The sequence below is a fragment of the Cervus elaphus genome, chromosome 23 (genome assembly GCF_910594005.1).
Source record: "Cervus elaphus chromosome 23, mCerEla1.1, whole genome shotgun sequence".
NCBI lineage: Eukaryota > Metazoa > Chordata > Mammalia > Artiodactyla > Cervidae > Cervus > Cervus elaphus.
Window position 1 is genome coordinate 25,170,601 of NC_057837.1, and position 18,293 is coordinate 25,188,893.

Below are 18,293 nucleotides of genomic sequence, written 5' to 3' on the forward strand. Positions count from 1 at the left end.
AACAAAATTGGTAAAATGTTGAAAAATGTCAGAGCTGGATGCTGTGAGTTCATTATGTTATTTTCTCTACTTATTTTTATGGTTGGTGGAAATATCCATAATAAAATGCTAAAAACAAAACTTGCTTTTAGAGGATGAATAAAAGACTGCCTACTCTGTGAAGCCTTCTCTGTCAGATTTAATATTTCCTTTTAGGGGGGCATGTTATACATTCTCCTGGTGTTTTAGTCATTTAGACGCTTGTGCATCGCATCCCATCCCATAAGAATATAAGTTCTCCAGAGGCACACGCCCGTTCATGTTGCTTTTGTAGGCCTCCGAAAGCCAGTCTTAGTGTCTCATCCGTGGCAAGTGTAAACGCTTGTTAAGCCGATGTGTTGAGTGCCATAATGATGGTGCTACAAACGGTGTATTATTCATCTTCCGTCATTAATGAGAATCCACTGTATAAATATCTCTCTGTTCTCGTCACCAGAAATAGTTGTGCTTCTCCTGGTTTATTTTTATCATATGGACACTTTGAATCTTGTAAGTGATCATTTTCCCTCTGTGTTGCTACTCTAAGGCTTAGAATTAAATTTGTGGCCCACCCACAGCCAGCGTACAGGCATTCACGGCGTGTGTGTTGGTTGGTGTGTGCTGGCTTTGTGCCTGGCCTCTATTTTTAATTTTCCAGCTTTCATCTTCTTTCTGTCATACATTCCAATATGACTTTTGGGGAGGGGAGCAAAATTGTAGTGATTTGAGTAGACTCTTAATTTCCTTGTGAAATCAGTCATGGTATATAAGTAGTATTCATTCTGTTCCATTGTGTTTCTCAATATGAGACCATTCTGCATCCACATAGAAGGCAATGTATTAAATACTTTACATGTTATTTAAATGAGTCAACAACTCTTCACACTGACTCAGTTTTTATAGATGATAGAATTAAGGCCAGTGACGTCTTTCCCAGGCCCAAACAGCTGGTATATGTCAAACATAGGATTTCAACCCGGTTATGACTCTACTTAGCCCACAGCCTCCCTTCCTTGACATTTGCCTTCAGGTTTTGCAAGTTTTGAAATGATGCTCTTAACAAGATTTTAAAACACGTGAAATATCTTTTTAAAATATTTGTTTCACTTCTTGATTCTCTTGTGTGTGTATATTATGCATCTGTTTCCTGGCCTCCTTTTATAGTGAACATGCTCCCTTCTGTTCTTGTCTGACTGGGCTAAAAGGGTATCCCACCTGGAAAAAAGAAGGGAATTCCCTGGCAGTCCAGTAATTGGGACTCCACACTACCATTGCAGTGGGCATGGGTTCGATCCTTGGTTGGGGAACTAAGATTCCACTTACCATTCGGCATGGCCAAACAAAAGAAAAGAAAGAAAGAAAAAATACATGTATTATTTAGTATGTTTGTGTGAAGTTGGCCTGCCACAGAGTTCAGGCCCTTTTTTCTACAGGGCAGTGCTCTGGTTGAAAAGAAGGGCTTGGGATTTGGGCTAAGACAAGAAAACCCCTTAGAAACGGAAGTTTAGGAAACCACCCCTAGCTAATTTTCTTTCATTCTCTCATTCTTTCATTGACCCAGCTGCCCTATGTTCCCTTCACTCACATAATGGCAGTGGTAACTAAGACTCACGTTGTGCCAGGTACCGTGCGAAGTATTGTGCTCATAATCACTCTCATTTGTTCAGAACAACCCCATGTGAGAGGAATTCTTATGACCCCCCTGTTTCAGATGTGGATCAGAGAGGTCAGGAAACCTTCTCAAAGCCACACAGCACATCAGAGATGGAGCTAGTTTCAGAGGCAGACAGACCAGCTCCAAAACTGGCCTCCTCATCCCTCCAGTGGTCCCTACTGTCCTTCCCCACACTACTGTCTTCATCATCAGGACCCATGTGCTACTCATTTTTTTAATTATATAAGTTTCAGGTGTGTGGTATCTATATACAAACTCCAGAGTGGTCACCATCACACATCTAGTCTCCATCCATTATCCTACGTTGACCTCTTCATTCATTCCACCCTCCCCCCAACCCACTTTCCCTCTGGTAACCATCAATCTCTTTTCTATATCTGTGGCTTTGTTTTTTGTTTTCTTTGTTCATTAACTTTGGTGTTTTTGTTTGTTTAGATTCCACATATGAGTAAGGTCATATGGTATTTGTCTTTCTCTGACTTATTTTAGTTAGTGTAATACCCTCCTAGTCCATACACATTGTTGCGTGTGGCAGGGTTTCATTCTTTTTTATGGCTGAGTAGTATTCCATTGTGTGTATACATGTATATGCATGTATATATTTCACATCTTCATCCATTCATCCACTGATGGACACTTTGGTTGTTCCCATATATTGGCTATTGTAAATAATGTTGCAGTGAATATGAGGGTACAAATATCTTTTCAATTAGTATTCTTGTGTTCTTCAGATAAATATCCATAAGTGGAATAGCTGGGTCGTATGGTAGTTCTGTTATTTTAGGAATCTCCATACTGTTTTCCATACTGACTACACCAATTTACAGTCTCACCAACAGTGTGAAAGGATTCTCCTTTCTCTGCCGTCCATCTTTGAAGACCTAACTCGACAGCTACTATCTTCATCATGCCTTTCCTGACTCCTTTCTTATCCAAGCCTCACTAACCACTGTCCCTTCTCTGATTCCATCGAACCTCACCTGTCTCTCCCCTCTCTGAGAACCCTCACCTTTTCCCGTCTGCATTGTAGTTACTGATGTACACATCTGAAGTTCTTTTCTAAACTCCACGCTTCGTGGGAGCAAACCCCTATTCCATTCATCTTCACACTCTCTGTTTCCCTGCAACCGTGTCCTGCTTTGAGGAAATTCTCCTTAAACACGTGGATGGAAAAGGGGCTTATGTCAGCACTTTTCCTGTCACACACTTTCAGTTAATGCCTTCTCTGCTAAAACCAGTACAGTGATGTGCACATGTAAACATTTGAGATTTATAGCACATTCCCTTGTTTATCCCAGGAGTAATTCCTGACCAAAATGAGAACTGAGAACATCTAACAAAATTACTCATCCTATAAATATAATTTTATTGCAGTTAATTACTGTATAATTTAGGATGAGAATAACAGATTTGTCAGATTAAACTAACTGGTTGTCAGAAATGCACACAGATCTTTATTTTATTTTCAAGAGTAAAATTCACCCATGGTAGAAAGTAAGCCAATCTCTGGATAACGAATTAAAGAAGACAGATCTTGGTTTACTGTTATTTCTAACTCAGCAGGACACATCTTGCTTTTAGACTGAGTGGGTAATCAGTATTTCAGATACCTCCAGACTTATAAAGTAGGAGTGATGATTTTGGAACAGTTAACTACTTCCAGTGATTGTGAAGTTTCACTGACCCACTCACCCAACCATCATGCATTGAATCTTGACTGTGATTTGGGCTCTTGTATAAGATTTTGAAGATATAATAGTGACCAAGTATGGTACCTGCCTTACAGAGATCGTCCAGTCTAGTAGAACAGTGGTCCCCAACCTTTTTGGCACCAGGGACCAGTTTTGTGGAAGACACAATTTTTCCATGGCCCTGGAGAGATTTGGGAGTGGGGGGCAGTGTTCAAGATGATTCAAGTGCGTAACATTTACTGTGCACTTTATTTCTATTATTATTACGTCAGCTCCACCTCAGACCGTCAGGCATTAGATCCTAGAGGTTGGGGTCCCCTGTAGTAGAAGATCAGACAGTCAGTAATCAGTAGTGGTACAGACGTCTGTAATTTTCACATCTGTTGCCAGCTTTGTGCCAGCTTTCCTTCATTCTCTTATTTGCTAAAGAGTGTAGTTGATTTACCTCTATAGAACTGGCTTACCAGGTATGTACCTCATTATGTCCCTTTTATGATGTGTCTTTCTGACAGGCGAAAAGATGTTTCTGCTGCAGTTGGTAAGGAATTATTCTTATTGAAATTATTAGCTGGGCAAACACAACTCATCATTTATACGCTTTCGTACAGTGGCTTTACAGAGCAGGGTATTTTTTTTTCCCTTCCTCACTGCTTCCAGCTCTATTTTATTTTTTAAGGTGCAAGAACTAGTAATATATGCATATCTGACAGGCAGCTTCCAAATGATACAGATCTCATCTTTCCTGCTGTGTGGCTGCCTGCTTTTTCTTTCTTTCTTTTTTTTTTTTTGTCATTGAGAGGTTATGACAACACGAGCCATATTGTATTTATAAACATCACGTGTTCCCTTGATATGGCTTGCCGTTTCTGCCAGACGGAACACATGGAAGAAACATTTCTCGTTAACTCAGCATTGGTTTTTAGTTATGCTGATTTCCGGGACAGGAAAAATGCCTTCCTACTCAGATTTAACTTTCATAGAGGAGAAACAAAACCTCTGAATGTCCGTGAAATAGTTTTAACAAGGCTGGATACTGCTCCTTTAAACCACATATTTTGACTAAAAGCTTCCTTCTGTTAAAAAAAAAAAAACAAAAAAAACCCAAGCCTTGCATTTAGTTACCATCAAGACAGGCGGAGCTGGAAGCATTCGAGAGATGGGTGGTTTCAAGGTCTCTGAACGTCTAGAAAGTTTCTTCTAGAAGAGAACAGTTTGTAAAAGATGTAAGGTAAGAACTGTATCTTTATAACAAAATAGGGTTTTCAGGATTTGGGGTCCCTGTTGTAGCACGTTTACCTCCAAATGAGTCAACTTTTCTGTATTCAAGTTCCATGCCATGTGGAATTGAGATGCTAGGTTTTTATTTTAACTTCTTGCACACTGCTTAGAAGGAAACTTCTTTGTTATTGGTGTTGGTCTGTTTTTTAAAATCCACTTAAGTTACATTGGGCTGTCTCCAGTCTATAAATCTCTGTTTAATCTCGTGATCTTTCTGTTTAACCTTATAATTTAGAAAAGGATTTCAAGTGTCGATGTTGTTTGCTTGTACAGATCTCATTGATGCATGTGTTTTGTGACAGTTTTCAGTGTTTTCACGAAGATATTTGACTTGCATTCAGTTTCTGAGACAATTGAAAATTTGAAGGCGTGGTACAAATTGGGGGGCAGAGGGGGAGGTTAGTATGTTTCCTTCAGTATTCAAGGAAAACATTATCTGTTGTATTTTCCTTGTGAAAATCACCTTACATTTTAAAATATAAAGGACTTTTTTATCTTGGTTTTTAAAAAATTCTTTGAGATATATCCATTTAAGCTTTATGTACAACATTTAAAATGTCTGCAATTTTTATATAACAGATCTATGCCTGTTATATGAGGTTTAATGGAAAAACCCGGAAAAAATCTGTGGCAGAAATTGTATGTACTTGAGATAACTATTCTGTCTTATCCTTGCAATAATAGTTCAATCACAATATTTTGTATATATTTCTTTTAAAGACATTTAATAAGATCAGTGTCTTTTTAAGTCAGTCTGTTTCCTTTTAAAGGTACATGTGTGCCTGAATATGTTTATCTCCATTTATAGATGAGTTCATATGAATGAGAAGTTGTTAACCAATGTGGTCTAAATAATATATATTATTTCATTTGGTCATTATAACCGCAAGGCATAGGTACTATTATACCCATTTTAAGGTAAGAAAACTGAGGCTGAGAGAGATCAAGTGACAAGTCACACACTAGCTGGAATCAAAACTGGGACTGAGCCCAGGCTGACTGTCTTTCTAGTCCTTGTTTTTAAATCCTACACTGCACTCCCTTCCTTACCAGTAGCTAAGACTCCAAGTCTGCAGTCAGATACCGATAACTTATCTTGAAAATAGTAATTATAAATAAGCAATGCTTACTTGGCTTCAAGAGAAATGTTTTGGATTTTTTTTTTTTTTTTTTTTTGGTTTCATCTGTAACATCCAAAACCTAGTAGCAGACTGGTTGTTTATCCAGGGACCTGGCTGCAACTTACTTGGAGTGAAAAGAAAACAGTAAATGTCTGATAGTGTCCGATAGTGTGGGGATAGCAAAAAGCAGGGCAGAGACAGAGAACAGATTTGTGGACACAGTGGGGGAAGGAGAGGGTGGGACAAATTGAGAGAGTGACATGGAAACACACGTTTCCATATGTAAAGTAGATAACAAGTGGGCGTTGGCCGTGTGACACGGGAGCTCAGCCCAGTGCTCTGTGACAGCCTGGAGGGCTGGATGGAGTGGGAGGTGAGAGGAGATTCAGGAGGGAGGGAACACATGTATACCTGAGGCTGATTCATGATGTATGGCAGAGGCCAACACGATATTGTAAAGCAATTATCCTCCAATTAAAAAAAAAAAAGCACTGTGGATGAACTACCGTCTCCTCCATCCTGCTTCCTCCTTCACTTCATGTGCCGTGGCACTCAGAAAAACCATCTTCCCAGGACAGAGCAAGGAGCTGATTCATGAGCCCAGTTTTCAAGGGAGAAAGTGTCTTTGAATGGAGACAGGCCTGCATGTGCCTGCCTGCTGCACTTCCAGACTCCTGGCAGCGCTGTTAGGAGAAGGACAGGAAGAAAGTTACAGAACGTCGGAGGTGGAGGGTTCAAGCCACCCCAGAGGCACGGGCTGTGGCTGTCCTCAACCCCCCACCGTCTGAAGATTGAGACATCCACTCGGCTGCAAAAATATCCTGGTAATTCGCTAGGCGAAGTAATTATAGCCAACAGTATCATCAGGGATGCAGCTGCTCATCCCAGCCCTGAACTTGGGCTGCAGGAGCAAGGCCACTTGCTTCCAGCTTCCATGGCTGCGTAGGATCCAGGGCTGGCTAACAACCAACACATTGGAAAGTCAGTGGGAACGGGACCTTCCTTTTCCTTCAGCGGGGGTTGGGGTGGGGGGGCATGCTGGGTTGTTAGCCATTCCTGGGGAGAAGTTTACACCACACCCTCTGCCCTTTGATATCCAAACTGTATCTCTCAGCTTGGCTCTTGTAAATACAGATGTTAGTGGAAATTGCCTCTGACAGGAAGCTTAAGTCCTGGCCTTTGCAGGTGGTATTCTTTGCATCCACATGTTGCCTCCTTCCTGACGTTTTGCTTTTCTGTCTTCTCACTGGGTCCCCAACAGGGAAGCCCAGACTACATGGTACATTGCTTAGGCTCCCTCATTCCAAGGTCCTACTTTGTAGAGAGCTTCCGTGGGTCACTCTTTTATCATTCCTTGTTTTTAATTTAAGTGTAGTTGACTTACAGTGTTATAAATATTGTAATATCAGGTATATAGCAGTGATTCAGTTATACATTTTTTTTCAGATTCTTTTTCGTGATAGGTTATCACACGATATTGAATATAGTTCCTGGTGTTACGCAGTAAATTCTTGTTGCTTTTCTATTTTATGTATAATAGTGTGTCTCTGGGGACCATTCTTTCCTTTATACTTTTTCTAAAATTCTCAGTATTTTATATAACTACTTTTATATAAATCATGTTACTTATATATATATTTGTAGGAGAAAAAGCACTTACTAATTTTTTTAAAGAGGAAAAAATGTGTCTTCGAGCTACGAATCACCCGGTGCTAAGCCATTTCCTCTCTGTCCTGTTTTGTTCCCATGGGGTCTGCATGTAATTTGCAGGAGCGATACGTCTGCTCCTGAGACACTTGAACTGCGACTCCAGCTTGGTGGCTGAGGAAATACAATCTGATCTGTGTCATTGGTGTTACTTCAAGAAATAGGCCCAGATGACTTGGAATCATAGGGTTTCAGAGGTGGAAAGAAGGTCTTGCACATCATCTTTTATAATCCGCCCCCCCTCCACCCTGGTCAGTCGAGACTCTGGAGGCCTGGCATGGATGGAGTGATTTGGTAAAGATCACAGAATTAAGAAGTGACTGACCAAAAACAGGGCTGGACCCCAAGCGCTGGTCCCTTAGACCAGCTCTTTCTCCATCTCCAGTGCCTCCCTGCCTTGGCTCTCATCCCACAGGACCCACGAAGGTGTGTTCTCTTGGTTGATGTAGGAGAATACTGTATATCTGACTTCCCTGGGCCATCTGTGTTGCAGTTAAGTGTAGCCAGGTTCCCCTTCCTGTCCAGATAGCAACACAACCCTGCCATGGGGCCAGAGCTCATTAATTGGAAATGCATGGGCCTGGCCCCAAAATAAATGGATTTTGAACTAACCAGATTTAGATTATCCAATATTTTTATTGAAGGAGAATAGGCCATCAAGTCAACTGAAAAACAGCAGCTGCTTCAAATTATGAGATGCTTTGAATAAAGCAATCTTGGCTAAAAAGGGTTGGGTAATATTATAGCATTATTTGCAAAAGTCAGCCTCTTTGCTGAAGCAATGGCTCCTACGGTAACCTAGCTGGAAACTCTCACGAATATTTTCAGTGTTGTTCTTCACTTGGAACTGGTGAGTTTCGATAGCAAAAAGGAAAACAGATTCTTACATTTTAATGATTGTATTATGTTGTTGTGTCACGTGTTGGAAAGACAAGTAGCACAGGGAACCTGAGAGTTAATCAGTATTATTGTTCATCCCAACTAAGAAAGAAAGAAAAAGTCAATTTAAAACTGATGTCAAGAAAAGCATTGGACTTCCCAGGTGATCCCGTGGTGAAGAATCTGCCTGACAGCAGGGGACAGGGGTTTAACCCGTGGTCCAGAAAGATCCCACAACTAAGCCTGTGTACCTGTGCTCTGCAAGAAGCGAAACCACTGCAATGAGAAGCCCGCGTACCGCAACTAGAGAACAGCCCCTGCTCGCTGTAACTAGAGAGAGCCTGAGCAAGCAATGAAGACTCAGCAAAGCCAAAAATAAATAAGTAAATAATTTTTTTTTAATTTAGAAAGTTATTGGTTAAAACATTAAAAAAAAAGCATTATGAGTGATAGTAATATAGTTAGTATTAGAATGTGGCCAAGATGGTGACAGTTTTGTTATAATTGAGCGAAGTGTAGAAACCAGGGCTTTAAGATGAAGCCCCAAATTATGGAAGAGACAGAGCAAAACATCATTAAACATGATACAGTTCACAACAATGCGCCATTTTGATGTCAGAATAAAATCTAATTCTTGTTTGAGTCCTGGAGGCCTTCAGCATCTTGTTACTTGGCCCCAAAGAAAATCGGTTCCGTTCAGAACTGTTCAGCAGATTTATGTATCTAAGACCCGTCCAGATAAAAGATGTGACGGTTGGGTGTATCACTTCAGCTGGAGGACTGCTTCTCCTCGCTCAGGCGGCACTAACTCCCTCTGTATCCTGAAATACAAAGACTGTGTTTCCCTCGGCAAATGCACTTAATTTCTTTTTTTTTCCCTTTTCCTGTGAAATCAAAGGTCATGCTTGCCCTTGCTCTGATTGAACTCTTTGAACCTGTTCCTTTTTGTTTGCCCTTGATATGGTGGCAAGAGCTGCCAAAGGAAAAGCCAAACAAGAAATGGTAGCGATGTCAGTGATGCGGTAATTGAGACATAGTGGGGACCGGATCTATAGCGCGCTTAAACTTCAAAGCGTGTTTCTCGGGAAAAGTGTTGAGTGTCACAGTCAAAGTCTGATGCTTCACCTACATGAGTGTCTAGGACTGTCTTCACTTCCTTGTCTTCACTTTCAAGGAGGAAGGCAACTGAATGGAACATTTTGTAGGTGGGTCTCTACTCCCTTGCCAGAGGGACCCAGGGAACATTCTGGGTACATAGCCACAAACTGGATATCATTTTTGCTTGCCTTGAAAATAGGACCTAAAAATGTATTTCCTAGCAGCTGTGTAACTGCAAAACAAAACAACAACAAAAAATCTGCTCTACTGCAGTGCAAATTACTCACTAGATATCTCCAGGGTTCGGATCTTAATGCTTCAGAAATTTGCTGCAGATTTTACTGTATATATTTAGACCAAGGAGCCTGTTAGCTTGTGATCCAGGGTAAAACCTCTGTATTCTCATGAAAATGAGAAATGTGCCACTGTTGGCAACCTCAGGCTATAATTATGTTAATCTGACCATTTGAAGACTGAAATATGTTGTTTTAAAATGTTTCTGTATTTTTTATTATTCGTAACAATGATCCAAAGAAACTTGGTGAAATGCTAATAAGTTTCTATCCGGTATTACTCTGTGACTAGAGCATAAAAAATGAGTCAGATGTGGTATTTGGATATTTTAGATTTGGGCAGAGAATTTTTATCTACAGATATGTACTCATATTCACAGTGCATCTTAATAATATGAAAACTACCCAAATGTATTTTCATATTGTAAATGTAGAGACAGTGAATATACATGCAAGGCCACCTCTTCATGTATGCCCAATAACAAAACATTTTGACATTTGCATTAACTCAGCACATTGCTGTACAAAAAAAAAATCAAAAAATTTTTGAGCAGTACTGCAAGATAAATATTTTTCTATCCAGAAGTATTCTAAAGCACACAGGTTCGTGTTTTTAATACAAATGTGGGGCTCAGACTGTATAGTTGAAATTTTGAGCGCATCCCAAATCTTGCCTTTACCTACTTGGTTCAGCTTCCTCCTTACCAACCAAAACTTTTGTTCCAGTCGCAGGCAAGTGATGACATGCATTCTCTTTTCATTCCCAAAGAGGAGTTCTCCCCAGTGGTAAGATAGGAAGGGAAGAAGCAAGATCCAAAACAAAACTGTGCGTCATCAGCCATCTCACAATTTTTATAAATAATTAATACGTGAATTTATAAATAATTAATACATGAATTTATAAATAATTAATACATGAACCCTGATACTGGGAAAGACTGAAGGCAGGAGGAGAAGGGGACAACAGAGATGAGATGGTTGGATGGCATCACCGACTCGATGGACATGAATTTGAGCAAGTTCTGGGAGTTGGTGATGGACGGGGAGGCCTGGCGTGCTACAGTCCCTGGGGTTGCAAAGAGTCAGACACGACTGAGTGACTGAACTGAATACATGAATCTACTAGCTGAACCAGTATTAAGTGGATGTGTGTGTGTGTGTGTACTCAATCGCTCACTTGTGTCTGACTCTCTGCGACCCCATGCACCTGTAGCTCACCAGGCTCTCCGTCCGTGGAATTCTCCAGGCAGGAATACTGGAGTGGGTTGCCGTTCCCTTCCTCAGAGGGTCTTCCTGACCCAGGGATTGAACCCATGTCTCCTGCATCTCCTGTGTTGGCAGGTGGATTCTTTACCACTGAGCCATTTAGGAAGCCCTATCAAGTGGATGGGGAGTCTTATATTGCCTGATCTTGATTCAGGATGGCCAATTCATTTGGGAATAGGAACGAGGAAAAGCACCTCTTTGATGGTGAGTTGATAGCATATATAATTGGATTTTTCTCAAGGATGAGATCTCTGGAAAATAATATAGTGTTCTGTTCTTGCATCGGCTACGTTCAGAATCTTCCTTCTTTAATGAGCTTTTGTTTCTCAAGAAGAGAGTGTGTCATTTTCTTCCCCCTTCTATGCCTATATTACAGTGGGGCTTATCTGTTTGATTTGCTCCCGATTCATGGAGTGAGCCTATCACTGTTCATTGATGATATTAATCCTACTGCGCGATGACCACGCTCTTCTGCATGCAAAGTCATAGTAAGAATAATTTAGCTCTTTTGATGTTCACAGCACCAGGAGGGTAACGACAATTGTTCCCAAACCCATTTGCAGCAGAACCAGGGTCTCGGAAGAGCTCGGTGGCAGGACCACAGTCAGGGCTGTGAGACCACAGCCCAAGGAGATCCTCAGGAAGAGAAACCACGTCTCTTCATTCATAATCCAGGGCTCTCTCCACCACACCCTACTGCCTTCCCTCTGAATCATGGTGGAGAAGAGTACTGATCAAAGGGAGGATGACTGCATCTTTAAAAAAAAAAAAAAAGACTTTGGAAACTAATTTGTAGGTTTCAGCACATTGAAGAAGTTGTTGAGAGTTGAGGGTTTTCAGAATCAAGCCAAAAACATCTGATTTTAAGAAACTCCCTTTGTCTGTTTATCAACACATATCTTCCTGTCCTCCGTGGGAGAAATTTTGCCCCAATGTTGCTTTTCCGAGAAAGGAAGAAAAGTGAAAGAAAGGATAATACAAAGAAGGAGAAGAGGGGAAAAAAAAAAGCTGGAGATTGGCTTGGGCAGTGGGGGAAGATGAACTAGCTTCTTTAGGGTCAGCCTAGAGCCTGTTTCTTTTTGAAGGGAGTTGCAACCTCTTGCTGCTCATCGTGAACTTGGGAAGGTTCTCCGAGATGACAAAGCGTTTTTGTCACTTGCCTCAACTCCTGTGTGACAGAGGATTCTTTCCTTTCAGGGGCAATGTTTGGGGTGGGGAGAAGGGGGGACAACTAGACCAGAGCTCCCTCTTGCCTGATGTGGGCCCGTGGTGTGTGACCGCCTGTGGCGGTCATGTGGTGTGTGATTTCCTTACATCCTGAGCAGGTATCTATCCGTGTGGTTTCTCCAGGTTACCCCGTGTCAGGAATGCAGGGCATCACTCAAGGGGAGGAATGCTCAGAGGCCCAGCAGTGTGTCCCTGGGATGCAGAGAAGCAGATCTTGTGACTGCTGGGGAGGCTCCTGGCCTCGGCAGAACCTGGTAGGGAGCCGGGACTGTCCGTGCTGGGTGAGGCCTGGCAGGGCGTGGGTGGAAAGCATGCCAAGCCCAGCCTCAGGGTATGCTCGACTCCCAAACTGGTTGTCTTTGAGGCTGTTATTTATCCAAATAAGGAGAGGCAGTGGTTTTGCTGACCATCTCAGATTTCTGAGCCTTGTCCGCTGGCTGGCTGGCTGGCTTGATATTTGAACTGAAAACATAAAGGTATTCCTTTGAAATGGAGCACTCGTGTGGGGCTCTTGGATGCCCTGGAGTCATCATTTGGAAGGTGGTTTTCCCCCATGTTTGTAGATAACAGTATTGCGGTCTGATCTCTGTTACTCTCCTCTTGTGTCTCTTGCAATATTCAATCCAAATGACTTCATTCAGGTATTTCTGGGACTGATTTTGGACGGGAGTAATACTGATCCTAGTGATTCTTGAACAGTGCTTCAAGTACCCTTCTTTGAAGAATCCTCAGAGAAGGTCAGGTCTCTACACTGATTTCTTAACCCGAGAGTTGGAGATTGTTCTGGCTCTGGTATATTGACTTTGTGGCCCCCATTCCTTCATCTGTCAAATGGGGATTTTATCCTTTTTCTGATGGAAATGTGCTGGGAATTAAATGGGAATTTTGGAAAGCATCTGGTAAATAAGAAGTCTCCAAAAATGTTTCCTTTCCCTATATCCATCTTTTCCTGGCAGATTTAATTGAAAATATTTACAGATGGAGAAACACTTACGATTGTCACCCTAAGTTGAGTGAGGTCAGCTTTCTGAATGAGGATTTAGCCAAGCCCACAGGAGAATGGAGGGCTTCCCAAGTGGCTCAGTGGCAAAGAATCCGCCTGCCAATGCAGGAGACTCAAGTTCAATCCCTGGGTCAGAAAGATCCCCTGGAGGAGGAAATGGCAACTCACTCCAGTATTCTTGCCTGGAAAATCCCATGGACGGAGAAGCTTGGCAGGTTACAGTCCATGGGGTCGCAAAAGAGTCGGATACAACTCAGCAACTAAACAACAGCCACACAATAGAATGGAGATTTTGATGGGAGCTTGCCTCTTCGATTTGCTCCTTAGAACAGTTTTTGTCAAAGAGTGGTCCCTGGACCAGCAGTCAGCATCATCAGGGGACTTATCAAAATGGCAGATTCTCAGGCCCACCCAAGTCCTGCTAAATCAGACACTCAGGAAATGGAGCCCATTAGCCTGTGTTTCATCAAGCCCCCTGGGTGATTCTGATGCTGTTAAATGATGTCAGCTTGCAGAACCACTGCCCGAGGATAATTTGCTGGCTGGGTCAGAGGTCGTCCGCTCCCCAGCACTTGGCACTTCCCTCCTCTGGTCTGTGACCATGCCTTACTTCCTGCCCGAAAATTCCTAAGGAAGGAAACTCTTTCTTCCCTACTGAAATTCTTCTTATCATTTATGGACTCACTTAAATCTCACCTCTTCAGAGAAGTATTCTTCAACTATCCCAGGCAGGAAAATCTTATTCATCTATAAATTCCAGAGGGTTTGTCTGTTGCACTTATTTGAAACTTGCCAAAGTTATTCTTGCTTTTGTCTTAAAAAAAAAAAAACAACTGTATTCGTTTATTTGGCTGTGTTGGGTCTTAGTTGCTGCAGGCTGGATCTCTAGCTACAGCATGTGAACTCTTAGGTGTAGCGTGCAAGCTCTTAGTCGTGGGAAATGGGATCTAGTTCCCTGACCAGGGATCAAACCCAGGCCCCCTGTCTTGGCACCACAGAGTTTTAGCCACTGGACCGCCAAGGAAGTCCAGCTTTTGTCTTATTTTTATTACTCAGATACATGCTTCATCTTCTTTCCTCTTAAGAGGAACAAATTGTGTGGCTTAAAGGTTCTTTTCCCTTCCTCACCCTCAGCCTTGGGCTTTGCATACCTGGTGACCACTCAATAAATATTTCATGGACTGAGCTTCCCTGGTGGGTCAGTGGTAAAGAATCTGCCTGCCAACGCAGGAGACAAGGGTTCAATCTCTGTCCTGGAAAGATCCCATGTGCTGTGGGGCAACTAAGCCTGCGTGCCACAACTACTGAACCCACGCTCTGGAGCCCGGGAGCCACAGCTTCTGAAACCCGACTGCGCTAGAGCGCGTGCTGTGCAACATGAGAAGCCACCGCGATGAGAAGCCCATGCGCTGCAACTAGAGAGTAACCCCCACTCGCTGCAACTAGAGAAAAGCCCAGGCAGCAGTGAAGACTCAGTACAGTCAAAAGTAAATAAAAATTTTAAAAAATACTTCATGGACCCACAGAATGTTGTAGTTGGGATGGGCCTTAGAGACCCAAGAGGTCAGACTTCTTGCTTACGGATTAAGAGCCAAACCTGCCTGGATCAGAAGGCAGGTTCTGTGATGCCCAGTTTGGTGTTCCTCTTCCACATACTGCATTAACTGCTGAGACACGCCTGGATGGGGGCAATCGGGGCCATTGACCTGGTCCAGAGGAGCAGATGCTTCTCATTTGCTGTCACAGACTCCAACCAAACCCTTTGAAAACAGATGGGTGTTCAAAGGTATATTCATGTAATTTATAAACCTGGAACCTTTTGGTTCTTTCATAATTAATGAGAACTGGGAAAGTTTGTGCATCTATATAGTTCCATAACATATGGCATCTATTCTCAGTCATACATTCCCAGTTCACATGTTCAGTATACCTGGGATACCCATGGAACTTCTTTGGGTGTGCTATATGTGGGCTAAGACACTTCAGTCATGTTGGATTCTTTGTGATCCTAAGGACTATAGCCCACCAGGCTCCTCTGTCCATGGGATTCTCCAGGCAAGAATACTGGAGTGGGTTGCTATGCCCTTCTCCAGGGGACCTTCCCCACCCAGGGATTGAACCCGTGTCTCTTACATCTCCTGCAGTGGCAGGCGGGTTCTTTATAACTAGTGCCACCTGGGAAGCCCTATAATTTAATTTTTATTTACATATTTATAGAAACCATTATATTATTATCTGTATAATGTATATGTATATATGAAATTATATACATATGAATATATGAAATCATATCCCTACCAGCAATTCAGAAGTGTGCTCTTTTGTCCACATCCTCACCAGTGCTTATTTTCTCTTGTCTTTTTGGTAATAGCCATTCTAACAGGTATGAGATAATATTTACTGTGGGTTTTGACTTGCATTGACTGATGATTAGTCATGTTGAGTACATTTTCGTATTCCTATGGGCTATCTGCATGTCTTTTTGGAAAAAATAATCTGTTTCCTTGGCCCGTTCACACATTGGGTTGTTTGGTTTCTTTTTTTTTTTTAACGTTTTATTTTATATTAGGGTACAGTCGATTTAACAATGTGGTGATACTTTGAAGTGGACAGCAGAGTGACTCAGGCATACACATACATGTATCCATTCTCCCCCAAACTGCTCTCCCATCCAGGCTGCCACATAAGACGGAGCAGAGTTCCCTGTGCTATACAGTAGGACCTTGTTGGTTATCCATTTTAAAGACAGCAGTGCGTACATACCGATCTCAGACTCCCTAACTATTCCTTTCCCCCGGTAACCATAAGTTCATCCTATGGAACTTCTTGTAGTTTCAAGAGTTGCTATCGCCTTGTGGACACAGCGAGGGAAGAAGAGGGTGGGACGAATGGAGAGAGTAGCATGGAAACATATACACCATATGTAAAATAGATAGCCGGTGGGAATGTGCTCTAAGACTCGGGGAACTCAAATCGGAGCTCTGTGACAACCTCGAAGGGTGGGATGGGGCGAAGGTGGGAGGGGGGATCAAGAGGGAGGGGACATATGTATACCTGTGGCTGATCCATGTTGATGTGTGGCAGAAACCAACACAATATTGGACATCAATTATCCTTCAATTAAAAATAAATAAGCCTGAAAAAAACTTGCTGTTACGAGAAAAGCAAGTGGCTCTCGTGAACCTGGGAAAAATTTGGCACAGGGGCTGTTTTGATCTGGATCGCCATCATTGTTTTTTCATGTTTATTTTGAGGTTAAAAATTGAAGTTGGTGGATTTGTTGAATTATTGTCCTTCAGTGTTGTCCTCTGGGTCTCTTCACTCACACAGCCCTTTCTTCTTTTGACGCTCTGGCTAATACTGTTCAGTGAACTGAGGGTCAAAATAATGGCAAGACTAAAACACCTTTCACTGGAAGCCATCCATAAAATTCCCTTGAAGACTGACTCTGCTGACAGCGCTCATCTTGTATTGTGTTGTTGGTTCTGGCACTTAGTAATAGAACCAGCACATGTCCTTCTGCGATCAATGCAAAACAAAGCAGGATGCAGGCAGTGGGATGATTCCAAGAGAAGGGCCATGGCTACAGCCCAGGGGCACAGAATTGATTCCAGAAAAGTTGTTAGGAAAGATGGGAGACAGGAAACAGGCCTGATGTGGTTAAATCTACCAGGGAGCTCTTGGTGTTAAGAAGCTAAGATGTTAAGAACTCCTCATCCCTGGTGGTCCAGTGGTTAAGAACTCCCTGCTTCCATAGCAGTGGACAGAGGTTCGAACCCTGGTTGAGGAACTAAGATCCAACATACCATGCTGCCTGGCCAAAAAAGAAGAAGCTGGGGCTGTTGAAAGCCCTGAGAAAGAGATTGACCTCACTTTGAGTAGCTATGTGAGAGGGCAAACCAAGAATGAAAGACCATTTGTTTTCCAACTCGGTATCATCCATTCATTAGTTTGTTTACCAGCATTTTCCCCGGCAGTCTCTAAAGAATATCTACCCTTTAAGCTGTAGCTGTGAAGCATAAAATTCTATGTATTTAGATCATTGTCAGTTTGCTGTGTAGGTTTGGGTACAGTAAGGATATGTTTTATCATCAAACTAAAATATTTTTTTTAATTCTTGCATTGTTGTGAGCATCCTAAAGCTATATGGTATTGAATCAGCTTTTTTTTTTTCATTTACAACCTAATCACCTTGACCCATTTCCCAAATGAAAGTTAAGCAGGGCACAGGGGCAGAGGTGGAACACGTCTCTGAGAAATATCATCCCAGGAATGTCACCCAGTAGAGGGATCGGGGTCATAGTGGTAAAGAATGTTAATCAGATGAGGTCTGGATCTTTTATCCCATAAGCAATCTGGTGTCTTTGACTAGCGAAGACATGTATGTGTGTATACATATACATAACATGTGTGCAAGCTGAGTCACTTCAGTTGTGTCGGACTCTTTGCGACCTTATGGACTGTAGCCCAACAGGTTCCTCTGTCCATGGGATTCTCCAGGCATGAATACTGGAGTGGGTTGCCATGCCCTCCTCCAGGGGATCTTCCCAACCTAGGAATCGAACCTGTATCTCTTCTGTCTCATGCATTGGCAAGAAGGTTCTTTACCACAAAACTGAGGACTTTTGCTTTCACTTTTCATATAATATGTAAATATATGTAAGCATGTTATATATAAGCATAATGTGTACTAATATGTGTGTGTGTGTGTGCTCAGTCACTCATTCGAATCCAACTCTTCGAGACGCCATAGATTGTAGCCCGCCAGGCTCTTCTGTCCAAGGAATTTTCCAGGCAAGACTACTGGAGTGGCTTGCCATTTCCTTCTCCAGAGGATCTTCCCAACCTAGGAAATGAACTTGAGTCTCTTTCATCTCCTACACTGGCAGGTGAATTTTTTACCACTGGCTCACCTGGATATTAGTTAAATGTGATGTATAATTATATAACACATTTTGAGGCAGGAAGATAAAACTTAATGAGTACCTGGGTAGTTAGATCCTAAACCACCGATGTTCTGTTACTCTTTTCCTTTGC

At 42.2% G+C, this 18,293-nt stretch overlaps 1 protein-coding gene across 20 annotated transcripts in view; it reads left to right on the top strand.

Moving 5' to 3' along the window:
- The window catches only part of KIAA1217 (KIAA1217 ortholog), a 440,669-nt gene that overhangs the window by 330,020 nt on the left and 92,356 nt on the right, over positions 1 to 18,293 (top strand). Inside the window, exon 1 of one of the 20 annotated variants that reach the window (XM_043883238.1) lies at positions 3,811 to 4,612. The exons of the other annotated variants lie outside the window; for them this stretch is intronic. The gene's annotated coding sequence lies outside the window, so the exon portion shown is untranslated. Of the gene's footprint in view, positions 1 to 3,810; positions 4,613 to 18,293 lie in introns of those variants that run through there. 20 annotated transcript variants of the gene reach the window in all.